Consider the following 16,307-nt stretch of genomic DNA (forward strand, 5'->3'; position numbering starts at 1 on the left):
GCGCTCTCGAGGCTGTTATTAATCATTTCATCTCTTTATCAATCAAGTATTCTATTAACGAAAATCAGCGCCAAAATCTTGCGCCGAGTGAGGATCGAACTCACGACCTTCAGATTATGAGACTGACGGGCTACCTACTGCGCTATCGAGGCTGTTAGAATCACACGTCACCTTTTTATCAATCAAGTATTCTATTTACGAAAATCAGCGCCAAATTCATGCCCCGAGTGAGGATCGAACTCACGACCTTCACATTATGAGACTGACGCGCTACCTACTGCGCTTTCGAGGCTGTCAGAATGCCACGTCTCCTCTTTATCAATCAAGTATTCTATTTACGAAAATCAGCGCCAAATTCACGCCCCGAGTGAGGATCGAACACACGACCTTCAGATTATGAGAACTACTGCGCTATCGAGGCTGTTATTAAAACTTTTCACATCTTTATTAATCAAGTATTCTTTTAACGAAAATAGGCGCCAAACTCATGCCTCGAGTGAGGATCGAACTCACGACCTTCAGATTATGAGACTGACGGGCTACCTACTGCGCTATAGAGCATGTTAGAATAACACGTCACCTCTTTATCAGTCAAGTATTCTATTTACGAAAATCAGCTACAAAGTCATGCCCCGAGTGAGGATCGAACTCACGACCTTCACATTATGAGACTGACGGGCTACCTACTGCGCTATCGAGGCTGTTAGAATCACACGTCACCTCTTTATCAATCAAGTATTCTATTTACGAAAATCAGCGCCAAATTCATGCCCCGAGTGAGGATCGAACTCACGACCTTCACATTATGAGACTGACGCGCTACCTACTGCGCTCTCGAGGCTGTCAGAATGCCACGTCACCTCTTTATCAATCAAGTATTCTATTTACGAAAATCAGCGCCAAATTCACGCCCCGAGTGAGGATCGAACACACGACCTTCAGATTATGAGAACTACTGCGCTATCGAGGCTGTTATTAAAACATTTCACATCTTTATTAATCAAGTATTCTTTTAACGAAAATAGGCGCCAAACTCATGCCTCGAGTGATGATCGAACTCACGACCTTCAGATTATGAGACTGACGGGCTACCTACTGCGCTATCAAGGCTCTCAGAATAACACATCACCTCTATATCAATCAAGTATTCTATTTACGAAAATTAGCGCCAAATTCATGCCCCGAGTGAGGATCGAACTCACGACCTTCACGTTATGAGACTGACGCGCTACCTACTGCGCTCTCGAGGCTGTTATTATTCATTTCATCTCTTTATCAATCAAGTATTCTATTAACGAAAATCAGCGCCAAAATCTTGCGCCGAGTGAGGATCGAACTCACGACCTTCAGATTATGAGACTGACGGGCTACCTACTGCGCTATCGAGGCTGTTAGAATCACATGTCACCTTTTTATCAATCAAGTATTCTATTTACGAAAATCAGCGCCAAATTCATGCCCCGAGTGAGGATCGAACTCACGACCTTCACATTATGAGACTGACGCGCTACCTACTGCGCTCTCGAGGCTGTCAGAATGCCACGTCACCTCTTTATCAATCAAGTATTCTATTTACGAAAATCAGAGCCAAATTCATGCCCCGAGTGAAGATCGAACTCACGACCTTCACGTTATGAGACTGACACGCTACCTACTGCGCTCTCGAGGCTGTTATTAATCATTTCACCTTTTTATCAATCAAGTATTCTTTTTACGAAAATCAGCGCCAAATTCATGCCCCGAGTGAGGATCGAACTCACGACCTTCACATTATGAGACTGACGCGCTACCTTCTGCGCTCTCGAGGCTGTTATTAATCATTTCATCTCTTTATCAATCAAGTATTCTATTAACGAAAATCATTGCCAAAATCTTGCGCCGAGTGAGGATCGAACTCAGGACCTTCAGATTATGAGAACTACTGCGCTATCGAGGCTGTTATTAAAACATTTCACATCTTTATCAATCAAGTATTCTTTTAACGAAAATCAGCACCAAACTCATGCCCCGAGTGAGGATCGAACTCACGACCTTCACATTATGAGACTGCAGCGCTACCTACTGCGCTATCGAGGCTGTTATTAATCACTTCATCTCTTTATCAATCAAGTATTCTATTAACGAAAATCAGCGCCAAAATCATAACTCGAGTGAGGATCGAACTCACAACCTTCAGATAATGAGACTGACGCGCTACCTACTGCGCTATCATGGCTCTCAGAATAACACGTCACCTCTATATCAATCAAGTATTCTATTTACGAAAATTAGCGCCAAATTCATGCCCCGAGTGAGGATCGAACTCACGACCTTCACGTTATGAGACTGACGCGCTACCTACTGCGCTCTCGAGGCTGTTATTAATCATTTCATCTCTTTATCAATCAAGTATTCTATTAACGAAAATCAGCGCCAAAATCTTGCGCCGAGTGAGGATCGAACTCACCACCTTCAGATTATGAGACTGACAGGCTACCTACTGCGCTATCGAGGCTGTTAGAATCACACCTCACCTTTTTATCAATCAAGTATTCTATTTACGAAAATCAGCGCCAAATTCATGCCCCGAGTGAGGATCGAACTCACGACCTTCACATTATGAGACTGACGCGCTACCTGCTGCGCTCTCGAGGCTGTCAGAATGCCACGTCACCTCTTTATCAATCAAGTATTCTATTTACGAAAATCAGAGCCAAATTCATGCCCCGAGTGAAGATCGAACTCACGACCTTCACGTTATGAGACTGACGCGCTACCTACTGCGCTCTCGAGGCTGTTATTAATCATTTCATCTCTTTATCAATCAAGTATTCTATTAACGAAAATCATTGCCAAAATCTTGCGCCGAGTGAGGATCGAACTCAGGACCTTCAGATTATGAGAACTACTGCGCTATCGAGATTGTTATTAAAACATTTCACATCTTTATCAATCAAGTATTCTTTTAACGAAAATCAGCACCAAACTCATGCCCCGAGTGAGGATCGAACTCACGACCTTCACATTATGAGACTGCAGCGCTACCTACTGCGCTCTCGAGGCTGTTATTAATCATTTCATCTCTTTATCAATCAAGTATTCTATTAACGAAAATCAGCGCCAAAATCTTGCGCCGAGTGAGGATCGAACTCACGACCTTCAGATTATGAGACTGACGGGCTACCTACTGCGCTATCGAGGCTGTTAGAATCACACGTCACCTTTTTATCAATCAAGTATTCTATTTACGAAAATCAGCGCCAAATTCATGCCCCGAGTGAGGATCGAACTCACGACCTTCACATTATGAGACTGACGCGCTACCTACTGCGCTCTCGAGGCTGTCAGAATGCCACGTCTCCTCTTTATCAATCAAGTATTCTATTTACGAAAATCAGCGCCAAATTCACGCCCCGAGTGAGGATCGAACACACGACCTTCAGATTATGAGAACTACTGCGCTATCGAGGCTGTTATTAAAACTTTTCACATCTTTATTAATCAAGTATTCTTTTAACGAAAATAGGCGCCAAACTCATGCCTCGAGTGAGGATCGAACTCACGACCTTCAGATTATGAGACTGACGGGCTACCTACTGCGCTATCGAGGCTGTTAGAATCACACGTCACCTTTTTATCAATCAAGTATTCTATTTACGAAAATCAGCGCCAAATTCATGCCCCGAGTGAGGATCGAACTCACGACCTTCACATTATGAGACTGACGCGCTACCTACTGCGCTCTCGAGGCTGTCAGAATGCCACGTCTCCTCTTTATCAATCAAGTATTCTATTTACGAAAATCAGCGCCAAATTCACGCCCCGAGTGAGGATCGAACACACGACCTTCAGATTATGAGAACTACTGCGCTATCGAGGCTGTTATTAAAACTTTTCACATCTTTATTAATCAAGTATTCTTTTAACGAAAATAGGCGCCAAACTCATGCCTCGAGTGAGGATCGAACTCACGACCTTCAGATTATGAGACTGACGGGCTACCTACTGCGCTATAGAGCCTGTTAGAATAACACGTCACCTCTTTATCAGTCAAGTATTCCATTTACGAAAATCAGCGCCAAAGTCATGCCCCGAGTGAGGATCGAACTCACGACCTTCACATTATGAGACTGACGCGCTACCTACTGCGCTATCGAGGCTGTTATTAATCACCTCATCTCTTTATCAATCAAGTATTCTATTAACGAAAATCAGCGCCAAAATCATAACTCGAGTGAGGATGGAACTCACAACCTTCAGATAATGAGACTGACGCGCTACCTACTGCGCTATCAAGGCTCTCAGAATAACACGTCACCTCTATATCAATCAAGTATTCTATTTACGAAAATTAGCGCCAAATTCATGCCCCGAGTGAGGATCGAACTCACGACCTTCACGTTATGAGACTGACGCGCTACCTACTGCGCTCTCGAGGCTGTTATTAATCATTTCATCTCTTTATCAATCAAGTATTCTATTAACGAAAATCAGCGCCAAAATCTTGCGCCGAGTGAGGATCGAACTCACGACCTTCAGATTATGAGACTGACGGGCTACCTACTGCGCTATCGAGGCTGTTAGAATCACACGTCACCTTTTTATCAATCAAGTATTCTATTTACGAAAATCAGCGCCAAATTCATGCCCCGAGTGAGGATCGAACTCACGACCTTCACATTATGAGACTGACGCGCTACCTACTGCGCTCTCGAGGCTGTCAGAATGCCACGTCACCTCTTTATCAATCAAGTATTCTATTTACGAAAATCAGAGCCAAATTCATGCCCCGAGTGAAGATCGAACACACGACCTTCAGATTATGAGAACTACTGCGCTATCGAGGCTGTTATTGAAACATTTCACATCTTTATTAATCAAGTATTCTTTTAACGAAAATAGGCGCCAAACTCATGCCCCGAGTGAGGATCGAACTCACGACCTTCAGATTATGAGACTGACGGGCTACCTACTGCGCTATCGAGGCTGTTAGAATCACACGTAACCTTTTTATCAATAAAGTATTCTATTTACGAAAATCAGCGCCAAATTCATGCCCCGAGTGAGGATCGAACTCACGACCTTCACATTATGAGACTGACGCGCTACCTACTGCGCTCTCGAGGCTGTCAGAATGCCACGACTCCTCTTTATCAATCAAGTATTCTTTTTAAGAAAATCAGCGCCAAATTCACGCCCCGAGTGAGGATCGAACACACGAAATTCAGATTATGAGAACTACTGCGCTATCGAGGCTGTTATTAAAACATTTCACATCTTTATTAATCAAGTATTCTTTTAACGAAAGTAGGCGCCAAACTCATGCCTCGAGTGAGGATCGAACTCACGACCTTCAGATTATGAGACTGACGGGCTACCTACTGCGCTATAGAGCCTGTTAGAATAAAACGTCACCTCTTTATCAATCAAGTATTCTATTTACGAAAATCAGCGCCAAAGTCATGCCCCGAGTGAGGATCGAACTCACGACCTTCACATTATGAGACTGACGCGCTACCTACTGCGCTATCGAGGCTGTTATTAATCACCTCATCTCTTTATCAATCAAGTATTCTTTTAACGAAAATCAGCGCCAAAATCTTGCGCCGAGTGAGGATCGAACTCACGACCTTCAGATTATGAGACTGACGGGCTACCTACTGCGCTATCGAGGCTGTTAGAATCACACGTCACCTTTTTATCAATCAAGTATTCTTTTTACGAAAATCAGCGCGAAATTCATGCCCCGAGTGAGGATCGAACTCACGACCTTCACGTTATGAGACTGACGCGCTACCTACTGCGCTCTCGAGGCTGTTATTAATCATTTCACCTTTTTATCAATCAAGTATTCTATTTACGAAAATCAGCGCCAAATTCATGCCCCGAGTGAGGATCGAACTCACGACCTTCACATTATGAGACTGACGCGCTACCTACTGCACTCTCGAGGCTGTCAGAATGCCACGTCACCTCTTTATCAATCAAGTATTCTATTTACGAAAATCAGCGCCAAATTCATTCCCCGAGTTAGGATCGAACACACGACCTTCAGATTATGAGAACTACTGCGCTATCGAGGCTGTTATTAAAACATTTCACATCTTTATTAATCAAGTATTCTTTTAACGAAAATAGGCGCCAAACTCATGCCTCGAGTGAGGATCGAACTCACGACCTTCAGATTATGAGACTGACGGGCTACCTACTGCGCTATAGAGCCTGTTAGAATAACACGTCACCTCTTTATCAATCAAGTATTCTATTTACGAAAATCAGCGCCAAAGTCATGCCCCGAGTGAGGATCGAACTCACGACCTTCACATTATGAGACTGACGCGCTACCTACTGCGCTATCGAGGCTGTTATTAATCACCTCATCTCTTTATCAATCAAGTATTCTATTAACGAAAATCAGCGCCAAAATCATAACTCGAGTGAGGATGGAACTCACAACCTTCAGATAATGAGACTGACGCGCTACCTACTGCGCTATCAAGGCTCTCAGAATAATACGTCACCTCTATATCAATCAAGTATTCTATTTACGAAAATCAGCGCCAAATTCATGCCCCGAGTGAGGATCGAACTCACGACCTTCACATTATGAGACTGACGCGCTACCTTCTGCACTCTCGAGGCTGTCAGAATGCCACGTCACCTCTTTATCAATCAAGTATTCTATTTACGAAAATCAGCGCCAAATTCATTCCCCGAGTTAGGATCGAACACACGACCTTCAGATTATGAGAACTACTGCGCTATCGAGGCTGTTATTAAAACATTTCACATCTTTATTAATCAAGTATTCTTTTAACGAAAATAGGCGCCAAACTCATGCCCCGAGTGAGGATCGAACTCACGACCTTCAGATTATGAGACTGACGGGCTACCTACTGCGCTATCGAGGCTGTTAGAATCACACGTCACCTTTTTATCAATCAAGTATTCTATTTACGAAAATCAGCGTCAAATTCATGCCCCGAGTGAGGATCGAACTCACGACCTTCACATTATGCGACTGACGCGCTACCTACTGCGCTCTCGAGGCTGTCAGAATGCCACGTCACCTCTTTATCAATCAAGTATTCTATTTTCGAAAATCAGCGCCAAATTCACGCCCCGAGTGAGGATCGAACACACGACCTTCAGATTATGAGAACTACTGCGCTATCGAGGCTGTTATTAAAACATTTCACATCTTTATTAATCAAGTATTCTTTTAACGAAAATAGGCGCCAAACTCATGCCCCGAGTGAGGATCGAACTCACGACCTTCAGATTATGAGACTGACGGGCTACCTACTGCGCTATCGAGGCTGTTAGAATCACACGTCACCTTTTTATCAATCAAGTATTCTATTTACGAAAATCAGCGTCAAATTCATGCCCCGAGTGAGGATCGAACTCACGACCTTCACATTATGCGACTGACGCGCTACCTACTGCGCTCTCGAGGCTGTCAGAATGCCACGTCACCTCTTTATCAATCAAGTATTCTATTTACGAAAATCAGCGCCAAATTCACGCCCCGAGTGAGGATCGAACACACGACCTTCAGATTATGAGAACTACTGCGCTATCGAGGCTGTTATTAAAACATTTCACATCTTTATTAATCAAGTATTCTTTTAACGAAAATAGGCGCCAAACTCATGCCTCGAGTGAGGATCGAACTCACGACCTTCAGATTATGAGACTGACGGGCTACCTACTGCGCTATAGAGCCTGTTAGAATAACACGTCACCTCTTTATCAATCAAGTATTCTATTTACGAAAATCAGCGCCAAAGTCATGCCCCGAGTGAGGATCGAACTCACGACCTTCACATTATGAGGCTGACGCGCTACCTACTGCGCTATCGAGGCTGTTATTAATCACCTCATCTCTTTATCAATCAAGTATTCTATTAACGAAAATCAGCGCCAAAATCATAACTCGAGTGAGGATGGAACTCACAACCTTCAGATAATGAGACTGACGCGCTACCTACTGCGCTATCAAGGCTCTCAGAATAATACGTCACCTCTATATCAATCAAGTATTCTATTTACGAAAATCAGCGCCAAATTCATGCCCCGAGTGAGGATCGAACTCACGACCTTCACGTTATGAGACCGACGCGCTACCTACTGCGCTCTCGAGGCTGTTATTAATCATTTCATCTCTTTATCAATCAAGTATTCTATTAACGAAAATCAGCGCCAAAATCTTGCGCCGAGTGAGGATCGAACTCACGACCTTCAGATTATGAGACTGACGGGCTACCTACTGCGCTATCGAGGCTGTTAGAATCACACGTCACCTTTTTATCAATCAAGTATTCTTTTTACGAAAATCAGCGCGAAATTCATGCCCCGAGTGAGGATCGAACTCACGACCTTCACGTTATGAGACTGACGCGCTACCTACTGCGCTCTCGAGGCTGTTATTAATCATTTCACCTTTTTATCAATCAAGTATTCTATTTACGAAAATCAGCGCCAAATTCATGCCCCCAGTGAGGATCGAACTCACGACCTTCACATTATGAGACTGACGCGCTACCTACTGCACTCTCGAGGCTGTCAGAATGCCACGTCACCTCTTTATCAATCAAGTATTCTATTTACGAAAATCAGCGCCAAATTCATTCCCCGAGTTAGGATCGAACACACGACCTTCAGATTATGAGAACTACTGCGCTATCGAGGCTGTTATTAAAACATTTCACATCTTTATTAATCAAGTATTCTTTTAACGAAAATAGGCGCCAAACTCATGCCTCGAGTGAGGATCGAACTCACGACCTTCAGATTATGAGACTGACGGGCTACCTACTGCGCTATAGAGCCTGTTAGAATAACACGTCACCTCTTTATCAATCAAGTATTCTATTTACGAAAATCAGCGCCAAAGTCATGCCCCGAGTGAGGATCGAACTCACGACCTTCACATTATGAGACTGACGCGCTACCTACTGCGCTATCGAGGCTGTTATTAATCACCTCATCTCTTTATCAATCAAGTATTCTATTAACGAAAATCAGCGCCAAAATCATAACTCGAGTGAGGATGGAACTCACAACCTTCAGATAATGAGACTGACGCGCTACCTACTGCGCTATCAAGGCTCTCAGAATAATACGTCACCTCTATATCAATCAAGTATTCTATTTACGAAAATCAGCACCAAATTCATGCCCCGAGTGAGGATCGAACTCACGACCTTCACATTATGAGACTGACGCGCTACCTACTGCACTCTCGAGGCTGTCAGAATGCCACGTCACCTCTTTATCAATCAAGTATTCTATTTACGAAAATCAGCGCCAAATTCATTCCCCGAGTTAGGATCGAACACACGACCTTCAGATTATGAGAACTACTGCGCTATCGAGGCTGTTATTAAAACATTTCACATCTTTATTAATCAAGTATTCTTTTAACGAAAATAGGCGCCAAACTCATGCCCCGAGTGAGGATCGAACTCACGACCTTCAGATTATGAGACTGACGGGCTACCTACTGCGCTATCGAGGCTGTTAGAATCACACGTCACCTTTTTATCAATCAAGTATTCTATTTACGAAAATCAGCGCCAAATTCATGCCCCGAGTGAGGATCGAACTCACGACCTTCACATTATGCGACTGACGCGCTACCTACTGCGCTCTCGAGGCTGTCAGAATGCCACGTCACCTCTTTATCAATCAAGTATTCTATTTACGAAAATCAGCGCCAAATTCACGCCCCGAGTGAGGATCGAACACACGACCTTCAGATTATGAGAACTACTGCGCTATCGAGGCTGTTATTAAAACATTTCACATCTTTATTAATCAAGTATTCTTTTAACGAAAATAGGCGCCAAACTCATGCCTCGAGTGAGGATCGAACTCACGACCTTCAGATTATGAGACTGACGGGCTACCTACTGCGCTATAGAGCCTGTTAGAATAACACGTCACCTCTTTATCAATCAAGTATTCTATTTACGAAAATCAGCGCCAAAGTCATGCCCCGAGTGAGGATCGAACTCACGACCTTCACATTATGAGGCTGACGCGCTACCTACTGCGCTATCGAGGCTGTTATTAATCACCTCATCTCTTTATCAATCAAGTATTCTATTAACGAAAATCAGCGCCAAAATCATAACTCGAGTGAGGATGGAACTCACAACCTTCAGATAATGAGACTGACGCGCTACCTACTGCGCTATCAAGGCTCTCAGAATAATACGTCACCTCTATATCAATCAAGTATTCTATTTACGAAAATCAGCACCAAATTCATGCCCCGAGTGAGGATCGAACTCACGACCTTCACATTATGAGACTGACGCGCTACCTACTGCACTCTCGAGGCTGTCAGAATGCCACGTCACCTCTTTATCAATCAAGTATTCTATTTACGAAAATCAGCGCCAAATTCATTCCCCGAGTTAGGATCGAACACACGACCTTCAGATTATGAGAACTACTGCGCTATCGAGGCTGTTATTAAAACATTTCACATCTTTATTAATCAAGTATTCTTTTAACGAAAATAGGCGCCAAACTCATGCCCCGAGTGAGGATCGAACTCACGACCTTCAGATTATGAGACTGACGGGCTACCTACTGCGCTATCGAGGCTGTTAGAATCACACGTCACCTTTTTATCAATCAAGTATTCTATTTACGAAAATCAGCGCCAAATTCATGCCCCGAGTGAGGATCGAACTCACGACCTTCACATTATGCGACTGACGCGCTACCTACTGCGCTCTCGAGGCTGTCAGAATGCCACGTCACCTCTTTATCAATCAAGTATTCTATTTACGAAAATCAGCGCCAAATTCACGCCCCGAGTGAGGATCGAACACACGACCTTCAGATTATGAGAACTACTGCGCTATCGAGGCTGTTATTAAAACATTTCACATCTTTATTAATCAAGTATTCTTTTAACGAAAATAGGCGCCAAACTCATGCCTCGAGTGAGGATCGAACTCACGACCTTCAGATTATGAGACTGACGGGCTACCTACTGCGCTATAGAGCCTGTTAGAATAACACGTCACCTCTTTATCAATCAAGTATTCTATTTACGAAAATCAGCGCCAAAGTCATGCCCCGAGTGAGGATCGAACTCACGACCTTCACATTATGAGGCTGACGCGCTACCTACTGCGCTATCGAGGCTGTTATTAATCACCTCATCTCTTTATCAATCAAGTATTCTATTAACGAAAATCAGCGCCAAAATCATAACTCGAGTGAGGATGGAACTCACAACCTTCAGATAATGAGACTGACGCGCTACCTACTGCGCTATCAAGGCTCTCAGAATAATACGTCACCTCTATATCAATCAAGTATTCTATTTACGAAAATCAGCGCCAAATTCATGCCCCGAGTGAGGATCGAACTCACGACCTTCACGTTATGAGACCGACGCGCTACCTACTGCGCTCTCGAGGCTGTTATTAATCATTTCATCTCTTTATCAATCAAGTATTCTATTAACGAAAATCAGCGCCAAAATCTTGCGCCGAGTGAGGATCGAACTCACGACCTTCAGATTATGAGACTGACGGGCTACCTACTGCGCTATCGAGGCTGTTAGAATCACACGTCACCTTTTTATCAATCAAGTATTCTTTTTACGAAAATCAGCGCGAAATTCATGCCCCGAGTGAGGATCGAACTCACGACCTTCACGTTATGAGACTGACGCGCTACCTACTGCGCTCTCGAGGCTGTTATTAATCATTTCACCTTTTTATCAATCAAGTATTCTATTTACGAAAATCAGCGCCAAATTCATGCCCCGAGTGAGGATCGAACTCACGACCTTCACATTATGAGACTGACGCGCTACCTACTGCACTCTCGAGGCTGTCAGAATGCCACGTCACCTCTTTATCAATCAAGTATTCTATTTACGAAAATCAGCGCCAAATTCATTCCCCGAGTTAGGATCGAACACACGACCTTCAGATTATGAGAACTACTGCGCTATCGAGGCTGTTATTAAAACATTTCACATCTTTATTAATCAAGTATTCTTTTAACGAAAATAGGCGCCAAACTCATGCCCCGAGTGAGGATCGAACTCACGAGTTTCAGATTATGAGACTGACGGGCTACCTACTGCGCTATCGAGGCTGTTAGAATCACACGTCACCTTTTTATCAATCAAGTATTCTATTTACGAAAATCAGCGCCAAATTCATGCCCCGAGTGAGGATCGAACTCACGACCTTCACATTATGCGACTGACGCGCTGCCTACTGCGCTCTCGAGGCTGTCGGAATGCCACGTCACCTCTTTATCAATCAAGTATTCTATTTACGAAAATCAGCGCCAAATTCACGCCCCGAGTGAGGATCGAACACACGACCTTCAGATTATGAGAACTACTGCGCTATCGAGGCTGTTATTAAAACATTTCACATCTTTATTAATCAAGTATTCTTTTAACGAAAATAGGCGCCAAACTCATGCCTCGAGTGAGGATCGAACTCACGACCTTCAGATTATGAGACTGACGGGCTACCTACTGCGCTATAGAGCCTGTTAGAATAACACGTCACCTCTTTATCAATCAAGTATTCTATTTACGAAAATCAGCGCCAAAGTCATGCCCCGAGTGAGGATCGAACTCACGACCTTCACATTATGAGGCTGACGCGCTACCTACTGCGCTATCGAGGCTGTTATTAATCACCTCATCTCTTTATCAATCAAGTATTCTATTAACGAAAATCAGCGCCAAAATCATAACTCGAGTGAGGATGGAACTCACAACCTTCAGATAATGAGACTGACGCGCTACCTACTGCGCTATCAAGGCTCTCAGAATAATACGTCACCTCTATATCAATCAAGTATTCTATTTACGAAAATCAGCGCCAAATTCATGCCCCGAGTGAGGATCGAACTCACGACCTTCACGTTATGAGACCGACGCGCTACCTACTGCGCTCTCGAGGCTGTTATTAATCATTTCATCTCTTTATCAATCAAGTATTCTATTAACGAAAAACAGCGCCAAAATCTTGCGCCGAGTGAGGATCGAACTCACGACCTTCAGATTATGAGACTGACGGGCTACCTACTGCGCTATCGAGGCTGTTAGAATCACACGTCACCTTTTTATCAATCAAGTATTCTTTTTACGAAAATCAGCGCGAAATTCATGCCCCGAGTGAGGATCGAACTCACGACCTTCACGTTATGAGACTGACGCGCTACCTACTGCGCTCTCGAGGCTGTTATTAATCATTTCACCTTTTTATCAATCAAGTATTCTATTTACGAAAATCAGCGCCAAATTCATGCCCCGAGTGAGGATCGAACTCACGACCTTCACATTATGAGACTGACGCGCTACCTACTGCACTCTCGAGGCTGTCAGAATGCCACGTCACCTCTTTATCAATCAAGTATTCTATTTACGAAAATCAGCGCCAAATTCATTCCCCGAGTTAGGATCGAACACACGACCTTCAGATTATGAGAACTACTGCGCTATCGAGGCTGTTATTAAAACATTTCACATCTTTATTAATCAAGTATTCTTTTAACGAAAATAGGCGCCAAACTCATGCCCCGAGTGAGGATCGAACTCACGAGTTTCAGATTATGAAACTGACGGGCTACCTACTGCGCTATCGAGGCTGTTAGAATCACACGTCACCTTTTTATCAATCAAGTATTCTTTTTACGAAAATCAGCGCGAAATTCATGCCCCGAGTGAGGATCGAACTCACGACCTTCACGTTATGAGACTGACGCGCTACCTACTGCGCTCTCGAGGCTGTTATTAATCATTTCACCTTTTTATCAATCAAGTATTCTATTTACGAAAATCAGCGCCAAATTCATGCCCCGAGTGAGGATCGAACTCACGACCTTCACATTATGAGACTGACGCGCTACCTACTGCACTCTCGAGGCTGTCAGAATGCCACGTCACCTCTTTATCAATCAAGTATTCTATTTACGAAAATCAGCGCCAAATTCATTCCCCGAGTTAGGATCGAACACACGACCTTCAGATTATGAGAACTACTGCGCTATCGAGGCTGTTATTAAAACATTTCACATCTTTATTAATCAAGTATTCTTTTAACGAAAATAGGCGCCAAACTCATGCCCCGAGTGAGGATCGAACTCACGAGTTTCAGATTATGAGACTGACGGGCTACCTACTGCGCTATCGAGGCTGTTAGAATCACACGTCACCTTTTTATCAATCAAGTATTCTATTTACGAAAATCAGCGCCAAATTCATGCCCCGAGTGAGGATCGAACTCACGACCTTCACATTATGCGACTGACGCGCTGCCTACTGCGCTCTCGAGGCTGTCGGAATGCCACGTCACCTCTTTATCAATCAAGTATTCTATTTACGAAAATCAGCGCCAAATTCACGCCCCGAGTGAGGATCGAACACACGACCTTCAGATTATGAGAACTACTGCGCTATCGAGGCTGTTATTAAAACATTTCACATCTTTATTAATCAAGTATTCTTTTAACGAAAATAGGCGCCAAACTCATGCCTCGAGTGAGGATCGAACTCACGACCTTCAGATTATGAGACTGACGGGCTACCTACTGCGCTATAGAGCCTGTTAGAATAACACGTCACCTCTTTATCAATCAAGTATTCTATTTACGAAAATCAGCGCCAAAGTCATGCCCCGAGTGAGGATCGAACTCACGACCTTCACATTATGAGGCTGACGCGCTACCTACTGCGCTATCGAGGCTGTTATTAATCACCTCATCTCTTTATCAATCAAGTATTCTATTAACGAAAATCAGCGCCAAAATCATAACTCGAGTGAGGATGGAACTCACAACCTTCAGATAATGAGACTGACGCGCTACCTACTGCGCTATCAAGGCTCTCAGAATAATACGTCACCTCTATATCAATCAAGTATTCTATTTACGAAAATCAGCGCCAAATTCATGCCCCGAGTGAGGATCGAACTCACGACCTTCACGTTATGAGACCGACGCGCTACCTACTGCGCTCTCGAGGCTGTTATTAATCATTTCATCTCTTTATCAATCAAGTATTCTATTAACGAAAAACAGCGCCAAAATCTTGCGCCGAGTGAGGATCGAACTCACGACCTTCAGATTATGAGACTGACGGGCTACCTACTGCGCTATCGAGGCTGTTAGAATCACACGTCACCTTTTTATCAATCAAGTATTCTTTTTACGAAAATCAGCGCGAAATTCATGCCCCGAGTGAGGATCGAACTCACGACCTTCACGTTATGAGACTGACGCGCTACCTACTGCGCTCTCGAGGCTGTTATTAATCATTTCACCTTTTTATCAATCAAGTATTCTATTTACGAAAATCAGCGCCAAATTCATGCCCCGAGTGAGGATCGAACTCACGACCTTCACATTATGAGACTGACGCGCTACCTACTGCACTCTCGAGGCTGTCAGAATGCCACGTCACCTCTTTATCAATCAAGTATTCTATTTACGAAAATCAGCGCCAAATTCATTCCCCGAGTTAGGATCGAACACACGACCTTCAGATTATGAGAACTACTGCGCTATCGAGGCTGTTATTAAAACATTTCACATCTTTATTAATCAAGTATTCTTTTAACGAAAATAGGCGCCAAACTCATGCCCCGAGTGAGGATCGAACTCACGAGTTTCAGATTATGAAACTGACGGGCTACCTACTGCGCTATCGAGGCTGTTAGAATCACACGTCACCTTTTTATCAATCAAGTATTCTATTTACGAAAATCAGCGCCAAATTCATGCCCCGAGTGAGGATCGAACTCACGACCTTCACATTATGCGACTGACGCGCTACCTACTGCGCTCTCGAGGCTGTCAGAATGCCACGTCACCTCTTTATCAATCAAGTATTCTATTTACGAAAATCAGCGCCAAATTCACGCCCCGAGTGAGGATCGAACACACGACCTTCAGATTATGAGAACTACTGCGCTATCGAGGCTGTTATTAAAACATTTCACATCTTTATTAATCAAGTATTCTTTTAACGAAAATAGGCGCCAAACTCATGCCTCGAGTGAGGATCGAACTCACGACCTTCAGATTATGAGACTGACGGGCTACCTACTGCGCTATAGAGCCTGTTAGAATAACACGTCACCTCTTTATCAATCAAGTATTCTATTTACGAAAATCAGCGCCAAAGTCATGCCCCGAGTGAGGATCGAACTCACGACCTTCACATTATGAGGCTGACGCGCTACCTACTGCGCTATCGAGGCTGTTATTAATCACCTCATCTCTTTATCAATCAAGTATTCTATTAACGAAAATCAGCGCCAAAATCA

At 43.7% G+C, this 16,307-nt stretch overlaps 33 non-coding genes across 33 annotated transcripts; all 33 read right to left on the reverse strand.

Moving 5' to 3' along the window:
• Positions 1 to 79: 79 nt before the first annotated feature.
• On the reverse strand, positions 80 to 152 carry TRNAM-CAU (transfer RNA methionine (anticodon CAU)). The gene has a single exon. It is a non-coding gene; the product is annotated as a tRNA-Met (tRNA).
• Positions 153 to 219: 67 nt separating this feature from the next.
• TRNAM-CAU (transfer RNA methionine (anticodon CAU)) lies at positions 220 to 292 on the reverse strand. The gene has a single exon. It is a non-coding gene; the product is annotated as a tRNA-Met (tRNA).
• Positions 293 to 628: 336 nt separating this feature from the next.
• TRNAM-CAU (transfer RNA methionine (anticodon CAU)) lies at positions 629 to 701 on the reverse strand. Its single transcript has one exon. It is a non-coding gene; the product is annotated as a tRNA-Met (tRNA).
• Positions 702 to 768: 67 nt separating this feature from the next.
• TRNAM-CAU (transfer RNA methionine (anticodon CAU)) lies at positions 769 to 841 on the reverse strand. Its single transcript has one exon. It is a non-coding gene; the product is annotated as a tRNA-Met (tRNA).
• Positions 842 to 1,316: 475 nt separating this feature from the next.
• TRNAM-CAU (transfer RNA methionine (anticodon CAU)) lies at positions 1,317 to 1,389 on the reverse strand. Its single transcript has one exon. It is a non-coding gene; the product is annotated as a tRNA-Met (tRNA).
• Positions 1,390 to 1,456: 67 nt separating this feature from the next.
• Positions 1,457 to 1,529, reverse strand: TRNAM-CAU (transfer RNA methionine (anticodon CAU)). Its single transcript has one exon. It is a non-coding gene; the product is annotated as a tRNA-Met (tRNA).
• Positions 1,530 to 3,108: 1,579 nt separating this feature from the next.
• TRNAM-CAU (transfer RNA methionine (anticodon CAU)) lies at positions 3,109 to 3,181 on the reverse strand. The gene has a single exon. It is a non-coding gene; the product is annotated as a tRNA-Met (tRNA).
• Positions 3,182 to 3,248: 67 nt separating this feature from the next.
• On the reverse strand, positions 3,249 to 3,321 carry TRNAM-CAU (transfer RNA methionine (anticodon CAU)). The gene has a single exon. It is a non-coding gene; the product is annotated as a tRNA-Met (tRNA).
• A 196-nt stretch (positions 3,322 to 3,517) lies between these two features.
• Positions 3,518 to 3,590, reverse strand: TRNAM-CAU (transfer RNA methionine (anticodon CAU)). Its single transcript has one exon. It is a non-coding gene; the product is annotated as a tRNA-Met (tRNA).
• Positions 3,591 to 3,657: 67 nt separating this feature from the next.
• TRNAM-CAU (transfer RNA methionine (anticodon CAU)) lies at positions 3,658 to 3,730 on the reverse strand. Its single transcript has one exon. It is a non-coding gene; the product is annotated as a tRNA-Met (tRNA).
• A 336-nt stretch (positions 3,731 to 4,066) lies between these two features.
• TRNAM-CAU (transfer RNA methionine (anticodon CAU)) lies at positions 4,067 to 4,139 on the reverse strand. The gene has a single exon. It is a non-coding gene; the product is annotated as a tRNA-Met (tRNA).
• Positions 4,140 to 4,484: 345 nt separating this feature from the next.
• Positions 4,485 to 4,557, reverse strand: TRNAM-CAU (transfer RNA methionine (anticodon CAU)). Its single transcript has one exon. It is a non-coding gene; the product is annotated as a tRNA-Met (tRNA).
• A 67-nt stretch (positions 4,558 to 4,624) lies between these two features.
• Positions 4,625 to 4,697, reverse strand: TRNAM-CAU (transfer RNA methionine (anticodon CAU)). The gene has a single exon. It is a non-coding gene; the product is annotated as a tRNA-Met (tRNA).
• A 196-nt stretch (positions 4,698 to 4,893) lies between these two features.
• On the reverse strand, positions 4,894 to 4,966 carry TRNAM-CAU (transfer RNA methionine (anticodon CAU)). The gene has a single exon. It is a non-coding gene; the product is annotated as a tRNA-Met (tRNA).
• A 67-nt stretch (positions 4,967 to 5,033) lies between these two features.
• On the reverse strand, positions 5,034 to 5,106 carry TRNAM-CAU (transfer RNA methionine (anticodon CAU)). Its single transcript has one exon. It is a non-coding gene; the product is annotated as a tRNA-Met (tRNA).
• A 336-nt stretch (positions 5,107 to 5,442) lies between these two features.
• Positions 5,443 to 5,515, reverse strand: TRNAM-CAU (transfer RNA methionine (anticodon CAU)). Its single transcript has one exon. It is a non-coding gene; the product is annotated as a tRNA-Met (tRNA).
• A 66-nt stretch (positions 5,516 to 5,581) lies between these two features.
• Positions 5,582 to 5,654, reverse strand: TRNAM-CAU (transfer RNA methionine (anticodon CAU)). Its single transcript has one exon. It is a non-coding gene; the product is annotated as a tRNA-Met (tRNA).
• Positions 5,655 to 6,269: 615 nt separating this feature from the next.
• On the reverse strand, positions 6,270 to 6,342 carry TRNAM-CAU (transfer RNA methionine (anticodon CAU)). Its single transcript has one exon. It is a non-coding gene; the product is annotated as a tRNA-Met (tRNA).
• A 475-nt stretch (positions 6,343 to 6,817) lies between these two features.
• TRNAM-CAU (transfer RNA methionine (anticodon CAU)) lies at positions 6,818 to 6,890 on the reverse strand. The gene has a single exon. It is a non-coding gene; the product is annotated as a tRNA-Met (tRNA).
• A 336-nt stretch (positions 6,891 to 7,226) lies between these two features.
• TRNAM-CAU (transfer RNA methionine (anticodon CAU)) lies at positions 7,227 to 7,299 on the reverse strand. Its single transcript has one exon. It is a non-coding gene; the product is annotated as a tRNA-Met (tRNA).
• Positions 7,300 to 7,775: 476 nt separating this feature from the next.
• On the reverse strand, positions 7,776 to 7,848 carry TRNAM-CAU (transfer RNA methionine (anticodon CAU)). Its single transcript has one exon. It is a non-coding gene; the product is annotated as a tRNA-Met (tRNA).
• A 345-nt stretch (positions 7,849 to 8,193) lies between these two features.
• On the reverse strand, positions 8,194 to 8,266 carry TRNAM-CAU (transfer RNA methionine (anticodon CAU)). The gene has a single exon. It is a non-coding gene; the product is annotated as a tRNA-Met (tRNA).
• A 615-nt stretch (positions 8,267 to 8,881) lies between these two features.
• TRNAM-CAU (transfer RNA methionine (anticodon CAU)) lies at positions 8,882 to 8,954 on the reverse strand. Its single transcript has one exon. It is a non-coding gene; the product is annotated as a tRNA-Met (tRNA).
• A 475-nt stretch (positions 8,955 to 9,429) lies between these two features.
• On the reverse strand, positions 9,430 to 9,502 carry TRNAM-CAU (transfer RNA methionine (anticodon CAU)). The gene has a single exon. It is a non-coding gene; the product is annotated as a tRNA-Met (tRNA).
• Positions 9,503 to 9,978: 476 nt separating this feature from the next.
• On the reverse strand, positions 9,979 to 10,051 carry TRNAM-CAU (transfer RNA methionine (anticodon CAU)). The gene has a single exon. It is a non-coding gene; the product is annotated as a tRNA-Met (tRNA).
• A 475-nt stretch (positions 10,052 to 10,526) lies between these two features.
• TRNAM-CAU (transfer RNA methionine (anticodon CAU)) lies at positions 10,527 to 10,599 on the reverse strand. The gene has a single exon. It is a non-coding gene; the product is annotated as a tRNA-Met (tRNA).
• A 476-nt stretch (positions 10,600 to 11,075) lies between these two features.
• On the reverse strand, positions 11,076 to 11,148 carry TRNAM-CAU (transfer RNA methionine (anticodon CAU)). The gene has a single exon. It is a non-coding gene; the product is annotated as a tRNA-Met (tRNA).
• Positions 11,149 to 11,493: 345 nt separating this feature from the next.
• On the reverse strand, positions 11,494 to 11,566 carry TRNAM-CAU (transfer RNA methionine (anticodon CAU)). The gene has a single exon. It is a non-coding gene; the product is annotated as a tRNA-Met (tRNA).
• A 1,024-nt stretch (positions 11,567 to 12,590) lies between these two features.
• TRNAM-CAU (transfer RNA methionine (anticodon CAU)) lies at positions 12,591 to 12,663 on the reverse strand. Its single transcript has one exon. It is a non-coding gene; the product is annotated as a tRNA-Met (tRNA).
• Positions 12,664 to 13,008: 345 nt separating this feature from the next.
• Positions 13,009 to 13,081, reverse strand: TRNAM-CAU (transfer RNA methionine (anticodon CAU)). The gene has a single exon. It is a non-coding gene; the product is annotated as a tRNA-Met (tRNA).
• Positions 13,082 to 14,653: 1,572 nt separating this feature from the next.
• TRNAM-CAU (transfer RNA methionine (anticodon CAU)) lies at positions 14,654 to 14,726 on the reverse strand. The gene has a single exon. It is a non-coding gene; the product is annotated as a tRNA-Met (tRNA).
• A 345-nt stretch (positions 14,727 to 15,071) lies between these two features.
• TRNAM-CAU (transfer RNA methionine (anticodon CAU)) lies at positions 15,072 to 15,144 on the reverse strand. Its single transcript has one exon. It is a non-coding gene; the product is annotated as a tRNA-Met (tRNA).
• Positions 15,145 to 16,168: 1,024 nt separating this feature from the next.
• TRNAM-CAU (transfer RNA methionine (anticodon CAU)) lies at positions 16,169 to 16,241 on the reverse strand. The gene has a single exon. It is a non-coding gene; the product is annotated as a tRNA-Met (tRNA).
• Positions 16,242 to 16,307: the final 66 nt, after the last annotated feature.

The sequence above is a fragment of the Phalangium opilio genome, unplaced genomic scaffold (assembly GCF_054372755.1).
Source record: "Phalangium opilio isolate 3A_F unplaced genomic scaffold, DU_Popi_V2 ptg000032l_1, whole genome shotgun sequence".
NCBI classification, from domain to species: Eukaryota; Metazoa; Arthropoda; class Arachnida; order Opiliones; family Phalangiidae; genus Phalangium; species Phalangium opilio.